This window comes from Parus major, chromosome 4, assembly GCF_001522545.3.
Source record: "Parus major isolate Abel chromosome 4, Parus_major1.1, whole genome shotgun sequence".
Taxonomy (NCBI): Eukaryota; Metazoa; Chordata; class Aves; order Passeriformes; family Paridae; genus Parus; species Parus major.
In genome coordinates, this window is record NC_031771.1 from 10,982,199 (window position 1) to 11,000,989 (window position 18,791).

Consider the following 18,791-nt stretch of genomic DNA (forward strand, 5'->3'; position numbering starts at 1 on the left):
CTGAAGTTGAACAGTTTGGCATAATAGCCAGACCTCAACATCTTACAGCCTATAGATATTTTGTTTTTATTAAAGCAAAATGAATATATTCACAACTTATATTTGTATTTTATTTATTTACTCTTCAAGCTTCTCTGGTTTTGCAGAGAGAAGCCTGAAACTATTTAATTCTCAAAGACCAGAAGGCAAATAATAGGATCTCTCAGATTGTTCTCTAAAGCTCAGGACATTGGACTGTGACTCACAATTCTGAGTACTTGAGATAGACAGACTCAATACTGTCAGTCTCACTTCTCTCAGCTGTTAGCTGCTTTGCAGTAGATAGGACAAACTAGAGAGCTTAATGGTGTGAATCACTGAGTTTTTCCTAGCAGAGGAAGGTCTGTAGACAGTGAACACAATCCTGAAAAGAATAGTGGAACATTAATTGACACAGTCATGTTTACAAGGAGTATTCATGGCATACTGATATCCTGCCAAACAGTAATGCTGTAACTATAAATTGCAGTGACTTGTGGTAAACACACTTTATTTTGCCTCTGATTTCCTTCTTCATGCCTTTAAAATCTAGTCAGAAAGTGCTTTGCTTTTCCTTAGGACACTTCACAGCAGTAAACCAAGAACACAATCACTAATTCCCCTTTTGCTTAAATAAAAAAAAGCTTATATTTGGCATAAAAAATGGCATATAAATGAATAAAACTATAAAGATTCTCAATTCCATTCTACAAGATTGTCTGCAAAGTCTTCTTTTTAAACTTAACATATGGGGAAAAAACAATACTGATTTTAACCATTGAGCATGTGGGTGCCATTTTTGTGGGTTCAAGTCATTCTTGTAGAAAGGGTGGCTTGTTATTTGAAGTCAGAGGAAAATAGTGGAATTACATGCAGAAGTGGAAACACAGACCTAATCCTGTATGTTAAAAACTAGTGTAGGAATTCCTGGTTAGGCATGAAAACTGTGAAGTCTAATTGCACTTAGCTGATTCATTCCAGACAAATTTGTCTAAAATAGTTCTTAGCAGTTCTAACTCCTACCTGGGCAGGCATTTGGCAAGGATATTTCAAGTCTAGTCAACCTTATTGTACACAAATATACAAAGGTAAAACCTTATATTTATGTGATTGCACATCTGAATTTAAGAACTGCTCACAGTTGCTCTGGAGAGAAACATGGAGGTTGCTTGCAGTTGTATGTTTTTGTTAGCACTGAGCAAATTATTTTGGAACTGAAAGTGAAAAGGAGATTACTGAAAGTTTTATTACTTTCCTCTGCCTTAGCCTTTCTTTCTTAGGGTCAATTAATTAGTATCTTATTAACAAAATAATTCAAGTTTCTTTGTGAGTTGCTGTTATTCTGGTGAGGTACAACTCACTTTCTGGGATGTAGCTCCCTGAAAAGTCAGTATATTTTATTATATGATGAGGGATACAGCTCTCATTAGTAATTCAATTTTTATATGTGGTCTACAAATATCTTTCAGAGCAATTTTAAATTGGGACTATTATGTTCTTTATTTATGATGCATTATTATTACTATTATTACTATTATTTACTATGTATTGCTCAGTGATTGGTGTTTATCTAGTTCATAGCAAGCATGGACTGAAAAACAGCCCCTTCATCTATAATCTAACAAAGTTATAAAGCCAGTGCCTTGGATACTTGTACAGAATATGCAGTGTTCATTTTTTTTTACTATAGTCATTACCAGATACAAAAATTAAGTAGAAATTAACAGATGTCATGTTTTCCCCATCTCCCCCCCGCCATTATTTCTTTGACCAAATACAAAGAAGTTACTTAATCCTGCTGTTCATGTCAAGATTCTGCATAAGTTCCTTCCAAGATTATTTTATGACAAAAAGTTTTTTTATAAAATACTTTAAATTTGCCTTTTCTACATATCACTTCTATTGATCAGGAAGCACCTCCTGTACAAGCTGATATCTACACACCTTTCTCATTGCAGAGAAAAAAAAATCATTGATGTCCTTTTGATGATTTGCTGCTTCACAGAGCTGTCATTCCATCTTGAGCATCCCCCTCTGCAGCAAGGAGTTGAATGAAGGCTCAATTGCTCTGTTTCTGCCTCAAAAAATGCAAGACTGCATGCCTTGTCTTACTGGTAGTAAAAGCTTCAGGGATAGCTTGATGCAGAACTGAATCTGGATTGATGGGAGAAAAAGATTAGGATACTGGAAAGAAAGTTAGAAAAAAGATGGACTACCCTCAGCCTTGAAAAAAATGACAGTGAAAATAGGAGGAGATGAGGAAATTTTGAAGAATAACAAATATCAAGAACTTGTCTAAATAAGACTTAATATCCTAAAAGCAATATTGACTTACAGATATGTATAAAAGGAATGAGAAATGAAAAGAGAAAGGACTAGAGCTATACAAATTTGGATATCTAAAATTATTTCTCTAGTTAAATGTTTTTCAACATTAGAAAAATATTAAAATGGTATGCACACACTGATAAAAAAACCCTTACAGATTCCCCAGTTTGATCACACTGATATACTGTGCCTCAGAGATTAGTGGATGGATAACTAAAGTGTGTGTGACAAAAGCTCAGAGTCCAATAAAAACCTTTCAGAATAACTTGACAAGTTTGCTTAAGTCAGGAGAGGAATTACTTGGCCACTCTGTTTCTCCGAGGGTTTTGCTACAGACCTTTCCAATAGCCAGCTTATTCCTTCCCCATGCCAGTAAAAGCCTTAGTTTTCATGCTTCATTGTCCTAAAAATAGAACCCTCATTAGTGTTTTGAGATTTATTGAGCTAGAATACAGTTTCATGCCCACAGCTAGGAAGTCTTCCTCTAACATCTTGAGAACTGAGAGTGTTATTAACTTACAAAGTGATATGATGGTAAGTTATTGAAATGTCTTTGTATTTTGTATTTGTCATTTATGTCTCTGTCCCTGTCATGGAAGCTGCTGTTGAAATCTTTCAACATCAACACTCTGCCATTTAAAACTTACCCTGCCAGCATGCCATCTGTTTTGATCAGGGAACCACTTTCTACGTGAGCAGACTCCCACACACATTGCACTTTGCAAGAGAAAAATGTGTTTGCTGGAAAGTAAAAAATCTAACCTTCCCTTGAAAAGCAATGCTCCTTGACTCAGTTTTTTTTTAAAAAAAAAATCTTATAATTAGATAAGTTCACTTCTTCCCTCTCTCTCCCATTGCTTTAGATTTCTAGACAATGGAAAAAAAAATGTAGTAAAGTGAGTCAAGCCCTCTATGTAGTTGCGTTCTGTATCCTCAAAGCTGGTTGCACATATTGTTATATATCCAGTTAGGACAGAGACACTGGCCTTAAAGTTTATTTCTATAGGAAGTAATTTTTTTAAGTTAAAATAAATGTACTTTTTCTGTGCATGTCTTCTTCCAAGAGCAATGGAAATTAATACATTTCTCAAAGTTTATCTAGCTTTTTTAAGGCAACTGTAATCAATATAAGTTACAAATGATTACATGTTATTTTTTAATAACAGACATCATTAGAGGAGGTACATATGGATGAGATAACAGTCTTGATATTTATCACTATCCCTTGATTTATTTATTTTATCCCTTATTATCCCTTCTTTATTTATTTTTTTTTTGTGGACAGTGGAGCCTTGTGGGTGGAGGGAAGCAAGAGAGGGAGATGTGAAGATCTCCAGGTTCAGTTTCTTACCTCTTCTGGAATCGAGTCATGTAATTCTTACCATGAAGTTTTCAAACTCCATCTTCTAAATGCTTAGCTTTCTTGTCAAGACCTATATTCTTCTGTTTCTTAGTTTTGAGCCTGAAGTTCTTTCTTGGCTGTCCTCTGGCTTAAATAGATCGCTGTCCTGTCAGTAATTTACCATATAAAGTAATAAAAAAGTGCATAACGCCTTATTTCACTGACCTAAAATAGAATACATTCTTTTGGTGTTCCATTATTGAAGTTGCTGTTCTTACAAGTTGGTAAGATTTCTGAAGGGCCCAACAATGGTCAGGCACTTCTTCCTTGTTAGCCCAGCAGCAATGCCTGTCATTACCTGTTTTAGGGAGTAAAAACCGGTAGAAGAAATCCAGCTTTAGATGTTTTAGAGCCATGTGAAATGCTGTGAAGGGCATCAGATCAGTACTCTGAAAGAAAAAAAAGAACCAACACAACAAAACCCCCCGGTGCTTCTCTGATTCCTATCCCCCAAATTCTCCTGGGAGGTTTCATATTATCCTGAAATTTATTGTTTTCTATAATTAATCTTAGCAGGGCACTAAAATCCCTAATGGACGAGTGATGACACAGGTGAAACTCTCCATCCACAGAAATATAAACACTTGGCCTGTGAAGAGTGGCTCAATGTTAGGAAAATCGTGCAGCAAGCTGTTAGTGAATTATTGTCAAGGTCAGAGAACGCACATTTATTTTCCTGGTAGTTGTATCATTATCAGGCCCTTATGATATATCCACTTGCACTCAAAATGTAGCTAACTTACCTTGGTGAATTTGATTTATTAGCATTGCAACTGACAAGGTTGCCCATTTGTTAGTGCTTATTTTATATTTGAATAGCTTTCAGCACATAAATTTGAGGAATTGCTTGAATACTTTAGCTGTTCCATATTTCATGGAGAAAGCTAGACTAGAAGAGTGCTGCTGTTGATATTTCTATCTTCATACTGACCACTTTTTTAAAATAAATAAAAAGTATGCCTGTATTTGTGCTTAAGTGCTTTGTGAGCAGATTTTACTGCAAACAGTAAAACTTGAATGTGAAAACTCATTAGCTTTATTCTGAATAAACCGTGACATAACCTTGCTATAGAGTTTATTTTACATCCAGAGCATAAAATAAATGTCTTTTTAAAAAGACATGAAATTCAAAAGAAAGGAGCTAATTACATGGGTTCCTCCTATTAAACTTCAGTTAAAGAATGGATGGAGAAGGAGTAGATGAGTAAGTAAATGGTTTGGGATGGAGGAAGCAGCTCTCAATAGATCCAGAAATGAGGCTTTAGTGTTTCTTATTGACTTCAGTGGTGTTACATCAGGCAGAGGAGCACAGTTTAATTACAGCCAATATTAGCTCATCATCTTCCCAGAAGGATGCACTTTTAAGTAAACACAATTGTATAAATAGCCAAATAAAGAAAAAAGCAAGACTAATTACTTGCCTTTAATATCTTGTAAAGTTCCTTTAACACGTCTCTATCCTTTCAAGTCACCTTCTGTACTGTGAGGAAGAAATACTTAATTTAACTCTCTTTATTCACCTGTCTCACTGCGGGCCATCACCTGTGTGCCTTCAATTCTATAGATCTCAGGTTGTCCTGGTTTTCTAGGGCTCAGGAGGAAAGCCAGTCAAAAGCAAAACTTACACAAACTCAGTGTGATGGGGCCCCATGTCATCTTGTTGACACTCAGGGCTCATGTCCTGCCCTCTACCTTTATCTTTCCTACACAGAAAGTGAAGGTACTAATCTAATGTCAATGATTAGCAGCTGACAGCCTGAGGCTGTTTTCTCCTGGACTGTTGGATTTCAGTAGGATGGTTCAAACAGGTGTTACCTGTAGGCTTTACTGTGGACATCTATGTGTCAACTGTAGAAATCTAATGATACACATATAAATTGGCAAGATGAGTTGGGCATGAAAGCTCAGGGCTTTTTCTCAGCAAATTATGTCCACCAAGAATATTTAATCTTGTTGCCCTTTTCTCTGAATCCACTGGGTCAAATTCAGGCATGGGGTTTTCATAATTTCAGGTCTTTTGCTGTTAATTCCTGTTAATTGAAAGTTTACTGACAATCTGACTCTCTGCTGCCTTTGTGCACAGCTCTCACCTCCTGTAAGAGCTTTATTCTGGTGGGACAACAGTGTAGCCAATATCAATAGAGAAGTTTATGGCCAGAAAGGTCAGAAAACAAAGCAGAGATTTGAGAATCTCAATGAAATCTCAGTGGAATGCAGGGCACCACACATGAGAGGTTGCCTCAATATTTCTCACTGGGAAAAGAACATGGAAAAGTATTCTCTTCCTGAACTCACTGGTGGTTGCTGAACAGGTTTATGCACAGAACTGCATGGAAATTAGATCTAAGCTATTTTAATTAAAAAATATCCACTGTATAATTATCAATGCTTAATACAAATTGTGTTCAATATATTTTATATATAATTGAAATTCTGTAAGATTAAACTGTAATAATATAAATAATTTTACAGGATGAAAAGTAGGTTAAAATAAGCAAATCTTATGCTTTAAACATTGAGTTAAATATTCCCCAGTGTTTTAAAATATTGTGGTTTTTTTGACTGGTAATCATTTCATTGAATAATAAATATGAGCTTTCTCTTTTATGTAATTAATGCAACCCATATTTTTCAGTAGAGAAATGAAATGTTGAATCATACATAAAAAGTAGCTATGACTATTTTATTACCAAACTTAATTCAGTCATTTCCACAGTTATGGAAAATGTTATTCTCATTTTGGGGAAAACCTTAGTCAGTGAAAAGTAGTTTTGTTTGGCATATACTTTCGGTTACCTGCATCCCTGGCTAGGTAGCCCCTTCTGGAAGGGGTGTGTGCGTGTGTGTAAGTACTACACACAGGCTGGTTAAAAACAGTAGTTTGCTCTTTGCAGTATCATGCATCATCAAAACCTTGTTACTAACATTATGTAAGGCATCTTTAACAATTTCTGAAAGGATTTTGAGAGGTTAATCTAATACTTAATTCTAATACTTTAGTTTTCACTTATAAAACTGAAATCTAACATCATTGTGTGAAACCTATATGCAAGAATAATGATTCTGCTTTTCATTGGACCATGAGTTTAGTTTCTCAGGCTATTACTACATTTCTTGCAGCCATTCCTGTGGTGTAAAATGAGGACATCATCTGAAGTATGATTATGCTTTGAATGCCCAGTGAAGCTTTTAAAACGATACCTGACATCCAGCTAGATGTAGATAGACGTTGATTTTTTTCTTTTAATTCAGTTTTTTTTTTTCAAAGAAAGTCTGTTAGAATCCAAGAGGAAAGGAAGGTGAAGAAACTTTACTTTCCTGTTTTGACATTCACTGTAGCTGTTATGGTTTAACCCCAGGAACTCAACAGAATGAGTGAGAGAATCAGAGGTGTAAAATTGCATGTGGTGGTCACCCAGGACAGGAGACATGGTGTGCTGAGTGGAGTTATTGGGCACCAAAGCCATCTCAGGTCATGTCACTGCTGCACCTGCACTGCTTCTTGTATCACCTGCCCTCCACTCCTCCGGAGAGGCTCCTGCTGTAGTAAATCCTATAACATGCAACTCCAATCATGGCTTACAGCAGTTTAAACATAAATCAGTTCCTATCTCCATCCCTGGTCCTGTTGGGCTAAATTATAGGCTTTGACATTGCAGTGAGCTCTTCCTCTTGCTCCTACTCTGACTAGAAGCAAGGGCCTCCTGCTATGGGAATTCTGAAATCATGGATCTCAGAATTTTAAGCTATTTCCACAGCAGTCATCTCCACCCTAGTACCTTTGGACCAGATAAGGTTTAGCATTACAGTGAGCTCTTCCTCTTGCCCCTGCTTGGGCCTGGATTTATCCACAGATTGCAGCACCTTCAGGCTGTACCTGTTCCAAGCAGAGCCTTATCTCTGAGCCACAGCCTCACAGATACCCGTGTCAGCCGGGCCTTCCCATGGTTACCATCCATCCCTGCAGGGCTGTACCTGCTCTGACATCGCCTTATTCGTGGCAAACGCTTTGAGGTGCCCCAGATGACCTCAGGCACAGCTACAAATGCTTCAAAGTGTATCTGCTGCAGAGTGGAGTGCCCACCAGCCCTTCACAATTCCCCTGCTGGGTTTGACCTCAGCACCAGGCAGGTGCTCCCTCACTCCCCACAATAGGATGAGAGAGACCATCTGAAGAGTAACAGTGAGAAAACTCGTGGGCTGACATAAATACAGGTCATTAGGTAAAGCAAAAGCCACATTCACCAGCAAAAGAAAACAAGAAATTAAGTCACCACTCCCCATGGGCAGGCCGGTGTTCAGCCACTCCCAGGAGAGCAGGGCCCCATCATGAGTAACAGTGACTTGGGAAGACAAACACCATCACTGCAAATGTCCCCCACCTCCCTTCTTCTCCCCCCAGCTTTATATACTGAGCGTGATTCCATATGCAATGGGATATCTCTTGGGTCACTTAGGATCAGCTGTCCCAGCTGTGTCCCCTCCCAAATCCTTCTGCACCCCCAGCCCCCTCACTGCTGGGGTGGGGTGAGAGGCAGAAAAGGCCTTGGCTCCGTGTAAGCCCTGCTCAGCAATAACAAAAACATCCCTGTGTTCCCAATACTGCTTCCAGCAAAAAAAACCCCAAATTGCTTCCCTATACTGACTAGTGTGAGGAGAATTAACTCTACCCCAGCCAAACCCAGCGCAGTAGCTAAGAAAAGCTGCTGGCAAGTGTAATTCAATTACACTTCCTTAATTCTGACTTGGCTTTTGTAAGTAAAGCCCTAAGGATTAGTTGGACATAGGTCTTCTTATTAAAATACTTTTGTTTTTTTAATAGTGTGGGAGCTGGTATCTGGCATCCTTAGGCAGTCGGGAAAATTAGAGGCTTAGAATTATTAGAGTAAATTAGCATTTACTCATCACAATGATACAGAACTACACTGCAGTTTGAAACAGTCTATTCCTGCTTGTGCTGGCAGAGTAGCTGCAGTGACAGAGTGCAGTGTGGACTACAAAAATGTGTTTGAATAGGCCTAAAAGTAATTAAAAGGGCAGTATTTTCTGAGCTTTACTCTGTTACTGCTGCACAGCACTCAGGCTAGTTTGGTTAAAGCTAGATCAGATACATCCATCCTAGCAGCAACTGTGCTTGGTGTACAAGTATTCCAAGGGAATCTGATGTGTGTGCTCTCCAGAGAGAAAATGTTACAAGATCAGGCCCTAATTAATTTATAATTGTGTAAGGCTTTAATTATAAGACCTTAATGACTGTCTTCATTTAAAACACTTTAGGGAGGTTGAGTTAAATAAAATGCTGTTGTTGAATTATTTTCTTTCCCAGCAGTATGAGCACTTGCCATTTCTCTCTCTCCCAATAATCTGCTGTGCCTAAAAAACAGAGGCAATATCCATGTAATTAAGAGATTCCGGGTGCAAGTTCCCTGATTATCCTAACAACAGCTCAACTAGTAAACACTGGGCCTCCAATTTTCAAGGCATGCACAATATGTTCCACTTTTCATCCTAACAAAGCTCAAATATTCCATGCTCTTTGCTGTTACAAAAATACAGCTAGAAGAGTTGAAAAGGCCACTGTCTTGTTGTTTCCAAACTGGCTGAGAGAGAGAGAGAGAGGAGGCAGTACCAGTGAAATTTTGGTCAAGGTCACCAGTCAAGGATAACTGGTATGAGATCTCAATAAATCTGCACGAAAAGCAAAGAAAATCTTCTTTTGTATGGGTGTTATCAGAAATAAAAGATATTGATTTTTTGGGGGTTTTTTTGTTTGTTTTGTTTGTTTTTGTTTGTTTTTGTTTTTTTTGTAATGCAGCCATTTCTTGGGTAAGTACTGCCTCTTCATATCTAAAGTGTGCACTGAGAGTACTGTAGCTGAAATGAAAACAATGTAAATGAAATGTCATAAACCACTGCAAAATATTAGCGATGCCGGTTAGGGATAACTTATGAGCCCTTGTAAATGCTTTCCTTGGACCTTACTGTTTTGAGGTTAAATTCAAACTTAAAATGCAAGACCACTTGAAAAATCTGTTTTGAGGGAAAAAACAGTCTTGAGAAGCTGAGGTCTTTGTCAATAGGTAGGGAATCTATGGTGATGAAAAGTAAAATGGTATTTATACAGTTCCTAGTACTTTCTTCCTGGAATCTCTAAAGATATGAAATTGTGACAGTAATATTTAATGATAAGAAACATTATTTAGCTATTTTTAAGCTGGTCAAAAATAAAAATTGAAAAAAAATTCTCTCTAGTGATCATGAATCAAAATAAAACCTTAATAAAAAGATTGCAGAAACTTTCATTCTGGGAATATTGAAAAGATTCACAGAAATACTTTATTTCAGTAAGACTGAAACTCTTTGAAGCATATTTAGATACATTTCAATTAAATATTTTGAATTTGTGTAGTAATCCTCCTCCATAAGGTAATCTGGAATAAAAATCAACCTGAAATAAAGGAGAATAGAATGGATTTTAGTTGGATAAGTTGTAAAATGCAGTGCATGGAAAGAGTATATAATTTTTTCTCTCTGGGAAAGAGACAAGTGATAACTGCTTGTCCAGGTAAGGGATGGGAAACCTTCCTTTAGGTTTTAATGCTTGTCAGTTTGAGTATCTAAGCTGGCTATGGGCAGTGTGTCCAGCTTCTCTGCTGATCCATGCAAGTAATATTTGAGATACAACTGGCAAATGGAAGATTTAGGCAAAAGTCTGGATTGTCTAATAGCATATCACATGTTTGTATTAAAAAAAAAGACACTTAGATTATGCTATTGTAAAAGTGCTTAATCTAATAAAAATTTTATCAATAAAATTAAATGTTGGGGTAATGACTAGTGTTATTGAATATTATGAACACATTCAAGAAAATTACTTTAAAAACTTACAGTTCTTTAGGTTATGGTAACATGAAGAGTTACCAAAACAAAGCAATTATCCTATCAAACAGCAAATCAGATGCAATATCTAATGGAAATGGAAAAATCCGTCAATCAAACATTAAATGAAATTTCAACACAATTTTTTTATGTATCCCAAAATTCTAGTTATTGATATGGGTGTTAATATAGCTGTGTAGACATATCTTCAATTTGTATCTGAAATGTTTTTCATCCTTGTTCTTGTGCCTTTCTCAAGTCCAGCTCTTCTCTCTGCCAAAAGAAGGATTTATAATGCTCATCTTAACAGCACTCCCATTACAATTTTAAGTATTATAACTCTTGTGTATTAGGAATTATCAAACATATTAAAAGCAAGCAGAAAAGTCCCACATATCCCCAGGAACCATCTTTACCTCAGTCCTTTGAGAAGCATACAAGTTTACCATGACTGAGAATTTTACAGCTTCTGAATCCAAGCTTGGAAATTATTGTTGTTTATGTGATAAATAAATTTACTAGCTTGGGCATCTTGGTATGTTTTCCATGTATGGTGTGGAATGTGCTTTGGATGCCTTTCAGCTATGTTTTCCTTACATCTTTTCTAAGCCACCCTTGGAAGTTAGCAGCTTTGCAAATAAGAAGAATGATTCACTTCAGTTTGTATGATGTTGGAAATGTAAGTCACCCTGTTGCAGAGCTTACTGAATTAGTATAGGTTCCAGGATGAGCTTTTCATCTGTGCTCCAGACAGAGGGAGATTAGTGGCACAAGTTCATCTTTTGATTCTGTGGAAACATGGGAAGGAAATCAGACAGATTTTTTTGCATTACTTTGGATGCATTTTGTTCTCAGGCTGTTAGAACACAACTGGCACCCTGCTGCTTGCTCTTGCAAACAATGGTGTATAAAGGGGTTTTGGACAGAATCCTGAACATCCTGTGTCTTGGACATGGGGGCCTTTTTTCCATAGGTAAGAAATAAAATCTCTTGTGTGTAGTCCTGGCTGCCTGGACGCAGTCATTTTACCTGTGCTGAGTCACACCCCAAGAACCTGTGTACTCAGTGTAGGTGTTCACCTACATGGAGTTTCCATATCCCACCATGATAGGCTTTGAAGTTGCCTCCTCATGGATGAGGAGATTTATACCCTGATTTAGTTGTGCAGGAAACCATTAGACCAATGTGTTACATAATATCAAGGTACAGAACTTTCTTTTATTTTTATAAGCATTCACTTAAAGCAGTTTCTTCTATTCAGCTGTGAGTTTTTTTAACAATTAGAAAGAATTTGGTTTGAAGGGAGTTTGTTTGACTTTTTTTTTTTTTCTTTTGTTTAGTTGTGTGGGGTTTGGGGGGGGGGTTGTGTGTTTTGGCAAGGTATTTTTCTTTCTTGTTTTGGGAAGAAACCAGTGGTATTAAGAAGTATTTCTTAGATGCCACTTTGCTTGTTGGCTGAAGATGTAGCAAACTGTTTCCTCAAGCACAATAGGAATGGAAGAGATAGCAGTTTATTTTCTGTGTTTCATTCTGATTTCCAAATAGCAGAAATGATCTGATGGTAAGTATCTCTCCTGCTGTTCCCCTGACTTTTCTGACTGTTTGACTGTCTCTCTCCACACATCTGTAGATCTTCATCAAGTGATAATCAGGTCATTATCTTCAGTCCACAGGAAAAGCCTCCTTAAACATATAGTCTTACTGCTGGGCAGATTTGTCCCAGTGCTGTGTTTTAGGGGGAAAGTCTTACACTTCAGTTATTATCAAGCTTTTAGAGAGCTTAGCTGCCTGTTAAATGTGCTCCAAAAAAAGGATGCTCATGTGCATCATATTCTCAATGAAGCTACACCCAATCCCTATTTTAGCAATTCTTTCTGCAAATGCTTCTTTTCTTCATTTGGTAGATAAAAGAAGAAGAAATCTTCATTTGATTTGTCAGCAAAATAATGATTAATGATCAACCCAATAAGTGACTGAATAATTATTATAGTAATCAAATTATAAATATTGGATGACTTATTTTTAATTCTGTATCTCATTTGAAAAAGCCCATAAAGTGATCTGTGATGTAAAGTCTGTGCTTTTGCCAACATGAATCTCTTATCAGGAGACTCATCTCTTTAGAAGAGGAATTGATTCTTGTTCCTGGAATCAAAGCATGACAAAAAATAAGCTATGTAAACTGGATTTTTTGTTAGAGCCAAACAATTTATTTTCTGTAAGATCAAAACCTGGGGCATAAAACTATGGAAGGAAGATTCCAGCTGGGAGATGCTCAGACTTTAGAGCAAATATACTTGTGATTTAAGGAGCCAGTAAGATAAAGAAGCCTGTATTTTAAAATCTCTGTTTTCAGTTTAACTCTGATATCTTAGAAAAATCATCATTTGAGTTCTGGTTTTGCATGTTTTGGCTTAGTTTGGAGACAGATCTTTGTGTGTGTGTGTGTCTGTGTGTGGGTGTACGTATGTGTGTATGTACATGTCTGTATGTGTATATTTAAGACTTGAAAAATGCTGAGCCCGAATCCAAAAACCATTTGTGTTAATATCTTTTGGCTTTATATCCATCATTATTTAGAATGTGATTAAATCCCATTTGCTTCGCTGGGCCCAAAGCATGTGTTTAAAGTCAAGCATGTGCTTAAGTGTTTTCCTGAATAAGTAAACTTAAATTGAATGAACCCTACGTGAAAAGGAAACATCTTTTTCCATGTAATTGTTCAATGTGTTTAATACCAAAATCTGAGCTTTGATTAATATATTTTTCTTTTCTTTTAGGAAAAAAAAAGAATGGATCACATGAATTGAATTCCTTTTTTAATTGCATTTTTTTCCCTTTAGTTGTAGGATAATATATTACTGATAGAGAAAAGCTCTTATTCAGGGCTACAAAGGAATAAAGAAATATTCTTTAAAATGTAGTAACATCTAATCACTGGTCTATAAATTTATTATCTTACATGAATATTAGAGTTTTGTTTCAGGGAGTTTCTGGTCTACCTTTGATTATTTTTTGGAGAAGACTCTTTCATTTGTCACCTGTGGAGTAATTTATAAAATATTAAAGCTTATATATAGCAAAATCAATGGAGGACTGTTGTTTTTTGATTTTTTTTAATACTTTTTTTAAAGGTGATCTGTTTGTACCTTATTACTACTGAGATAAATGGCTGTTTAGGATAAACTTGTTTTTCATCTGTTGATAATGGCTGTCATTTTTTGAAATTGAAGGCAAATATTTGTAGCATGAAAAATGAAATATTTTCAGCTGTAGCTTAGCAGCAGGACAGTTTTAACTTGCTAACACTTTTGCATTATTTTGGGAATATATTGAATGCTTGATATGGTAATGCAATTTGCAATAAAAAGATATCTAATATCAGTATTTCATGGTACAGAAATCTGCCTTACCTCGTAGGCACCAGGCTCCCAGTGCAGCAGAACAGTAGGAAGACTCTGCACTCAGAAGAGTGCAGGTTATTTTCAGGAGCTAAAAAATCATGATGCTCCTTTTAAGAGTATCCATATGCTTTCAAATGCAGTTGAAAAGCCTATTATAAATTTTAAGCATGCTGAGAACTGCTGCAATGATCTCATTTTTACAGTTTTCTTTTAGGTTTGGCGTTTCCCCAATTTGCCTGATAGCTGGCATTCTGACATATGTATATATGTGTTCAAGTGCTTTCAAATCCAATTAATGCACAGAGTGCAAAATGTAACTCCTGTACCTTTCAGTAATTGTGGGAGTTACTCATGGCATCATATGAACAGAAAAAGAAGACAAGCGTGAGGAGATATTGTAGGGTCTTTTGATGTCTTTATAGAGCATCCACCATATTTTGCTCTGAAATTTTTGGAAACTACTGTAATGCATGCAGTACAAATAGAAGGAATCAAAAATAATATTTTAGTAATGTGAAAGAATTTAATTTAGATTTTAAGTGTCTTGACCTAAATTACACTGGTAATTACATTGTTCCTTGAGAAGGAAACAGGAAGAGGATGCTTTTAATCTCTCTCTGGAGGAGGAGCCTACATCTCTCCAGCAGAGAGAAAATCCAAAGATTTTCCTCCTTAGGGGAACCTCTGCCCTTTGGAACCCCTCACAAGGCTGCCATATGATACATCTAATTTTTGCCATGGTATACAAGGCATTGCCAGCCATTAAATCCATTACCACCACTGCTGATTATTTTACATTGCAACTGCTTGTTGCTGTTTTCTATATATATTTTGCTCATTTCACAGGAGTGCAAGGTTATACCCAGAGCATTCAGCATCTCTGCAAGTCTATTCTTTGTGGAGATACCAGACACAGCATTTGATGTTAATCAGAAATGTGCAGATACGAGTTTTTCTGGGGTCTCCTGAGTCAGGAGAAAGACTTCAGTGGAATTCTATGTATTTTGGATCAGTATGATGGTTCTGAAATTTCACCCTGAAAAACAGTGGTCATGTATTTCATTCTTTGTGAACATAAAAATGTGAGGTAACTGAGAGTTTTAAAAACAGGACACATATAACAATACGTATGAATTGTATTAGCTCTAACTTTTTACAGTTGTTTGCTATTATATGAATGTAATTTATTGTGCCTGCAGCAACCTGAGGACATGCTGGAAAATTAGATGATTCATTTCAAGTGTTTTATCCTAGTGAGCAAAATTTTAATCAGTCGGTTTTCAAATCTCAGCTCTGTTATTGGCACAGTCTGTAAACTTGGCAAGGTCAGAGAAGGACTCCATTGTAGGCACAGTGTAGCATCTCAGCTAAATCATTACTGCATGTGTTTTACTTTATCTGCATTACGGTATTTTTAAAGAAATAGAGCTCTAGAAAGGTGCTCCTCAGAGGACATATGACAAAGGTAATCTAACAACATGAATTATGATGAGTATAAGGTTTATCTTGAGCTATTCCTGCTATTTCCTATGCATTTTTGGTTTTTTGACAGCCTTGTCTTAAAAACCCCAAGCCTGTACCCTAGTATAAAATAAATTAAAAATTTCATAACACATGTACTGACACTCACAAGTTTGTGGCTGCATTGTTCATGGAGCATTGTGAATTTAACCATGCAGTGACCAGGACCTGTGTTATGAGTTTGCTCTACCTCAAATCTTGCTGTTAACTTTCATCAGGAACATTCTGCTTTTGATGATGTGGTGTTAGTTCAGAAATGTAAAGCAGTCCAATATCCAATAATCAGTTGAGTATGTCAAATGCATGTTAATGACATAGGAGGAAAAAAATATCTAATTGCCTTAATTATAGTAGAAATGACAAGAATGATCACGAAATAAAATTTTCAGGAGTATCCAGTGTCCTAATTTTAAAAGGCATAAGGAAGTCTAACATCCATCAAAAGCAAATAGAATTAGGCTCAAATACTCATAGCTGGATTTTGAAAGCGTGACATAGATGTCCAAAAAATGTTAAAAAGGTTTAGCCATGGATGACCGTGAAAGCTACATGCTCTCCTGGGTAATAGACTGATACATTATACTGAGAGTGGAATCATAAAACACATTGTACACTGCATTTTTTGAGGTACAGGTTCAAAATCTTTACAAAGCAAATACAAATTTTTCCCCGGTTATCAGAAATCAAAATGCATTTCAAATAACCTGCCACATTAAAAAACAGAAACAGACTAAGCCAAAACAGTAATATTATTGTAAATCACAGAATAAGAGAGTAGAAGCCATACAACAAAAAACTTTATAAGGAATAACATTTTGCAAAGACTCAGAAATGTTATTGGAGCATTAAATTAAGTAAATGCATAAACAAATTGTTACAGACTTTGAGTGAGAAAGGCACAAGTAAATTAATTCTGAGCAGGGAGGGATATCAAATTCGATATATTGTAATACATACCAGTATTTTATATATAAATACATGTACACACACACACAGATATATATATATATATATATACACAAATATGTATATGAATATATGGATATTATAACCACAAAAATCAAATTAGTTAAAAACAAAAAATTTCTTAAGTCATAGATACATCCTGCAGATCTTTCCAAATAGATGGAAGTTTGTATTAAGGCAGTTAAATCTATTGGTAAATTGAAACATCTGCAAACATTACTAAATATTGTCTCATGGTATTTCTCTTTTCTGTTATCCCATTTTAAGTGACACTTCTCTCAAGTCCCCGTTTTGCTTTTATCTTGCATTAGTTATTATTACAAACTGGGGATTTGGTTTAGTGATGAATACAGTGGGGCTTGGTTAATGGTTGGATTTGGTGATCAGAAGGACCATGATAGATTGGAAAGATTGGCAGAGAAGAACTGTCTGAAATTCAGATTCAGAGTCCTGCACCTGGGGAGGAATATCCCCATGCACCAGCACAGGCTGTCCATGGGCCAGCAGTGCATCCTTGTGCCCAAGAATGCCAATGGTGTTCTGGGATGCATTAGGAAAAGCTTTGCCAACAGGCTGAGAGAGGGGATCCTGCCCCATGGCTCAGCCCTAGTGAGGGCTCCACATCTGGAGCTCTGTGTCCAGTCCTGGGCTCCTCAGGACAGGAAGGACATGGAGCTCCTGGAGTGGCTCCAGGAGGTTTAAATCTCTCTTGTGAAGAAAGGCCGAGGGACATGTGCCTGTTCAGCCTTGAGAGGAGATAAATAAAGGGCCTTCATCAATATCTGTCAGTGCCTGCAGGGATGTGTCAGAGGAGGTTTCCAGGCTCTTTTCAGTGGTGAGGAAGAGGAAACAGCAGAACTGATGCACAGAAAGTTCCACCAGAATATGAGGAAGAACTTCTTTACTGTGCAGGGACCATGCACTGGAACAGGTTGACCAGACAGGGTGTGGAGTCTCCTCTCCTGGAGATATTTCAGAACAGTCTGGACACAATCCTGTGCCGTGTGCTCTGGGATGACCCTGCTGGAGCGGGGAGGTCGGACCACTGTGGTCCCCTCCAACCTGACCCACTCCATGATTCTGTGATCTGCCTGTCTTTATTAAAAGGAAAAAAATAAATTAGTAGGTGTGCAAATTGGAATCAATTCCGGACCGCTTATTCTGACAGATAATTCAGAAAATACTTGAATCCTCACAATGGTGCAAATTGAGTGATGTTAAGGAAAATAAAATTCCAGTGTAATCACAGATTTCAGTTTTCCCAGGAAAACAGAGGAGGTTAAGTGAACATGGGTTATCAGATCTTTTCTGGAACTTTCAGGGCAGATATTCTGGAAGTAGAGTGACAACAAAGTTTTTAAAACATGCAGTTTTAGTTAGAATTCACTGTAGGGATTTTTGAAGTAATTTTTATGGTATTTTAATAAATGTTGTAAATTAATTAATAAATTAATTAAAATAAATTATTATTATTGATAAATATATTTATTTTTGAAGTGATTTTAATGATCTTTATATTGTTGAAAGCTATGTCTAAATAAAATTTACAGAGATTGAAATAAAAAATATTTTCATTATGTATCTTAGTCTTACTTTCTTGAGTTACTACATCTACTTTATTGAGCCTTTCATTAAGGTCTAGGGTTTTTTCCCTCAAATATGAAGTAATTTTTTGGGAGTTTTTGCCTTTTTGGTTTTTTCTATTAATTGTAAAATCCCAGATAAATGTCTACTAAATAGTGACACTGCATTTCTTTGAAAGCCCTAATGATGCTAGCCTACCAGCAAAACAGCAGCATACAGTTTCATCACACACATTTCTGGTCTATTCTTTACCTGTGTCTTTTGCCTTTCTCTAAAATCTCTGCATTTTTAAAGAGTTCTTCAGGAGCTGATATATGAGGTTGTAAGAGCTGAAAAAAAATCACTGATCCATTTTAATAAATACTGTATTGTCATGCATTTGCTAGCTAATTTATCCAGTGATTCATCAGTTTAGCTTTCAATATACATAATACCATTAAGATTTAGTAGATCATATATTTGATTCAAAAGATGTATTAGATTTGGTAGGTCCCAACTTCCATTCAACATAAGATGACTTTATCTGTCTCATGAGGATATATGTGATTTCCAAAAGCAATGTATCTGGTTTAGAAAAAATCCTGCAGTGGAAAGGGGGGGAAAAATTAATTTATTTTAAGGAATGAAACATTCATTTTAGAAATCTGAATATAGAAGCGACCCACATTTATATTAGAATTTCACAGCAA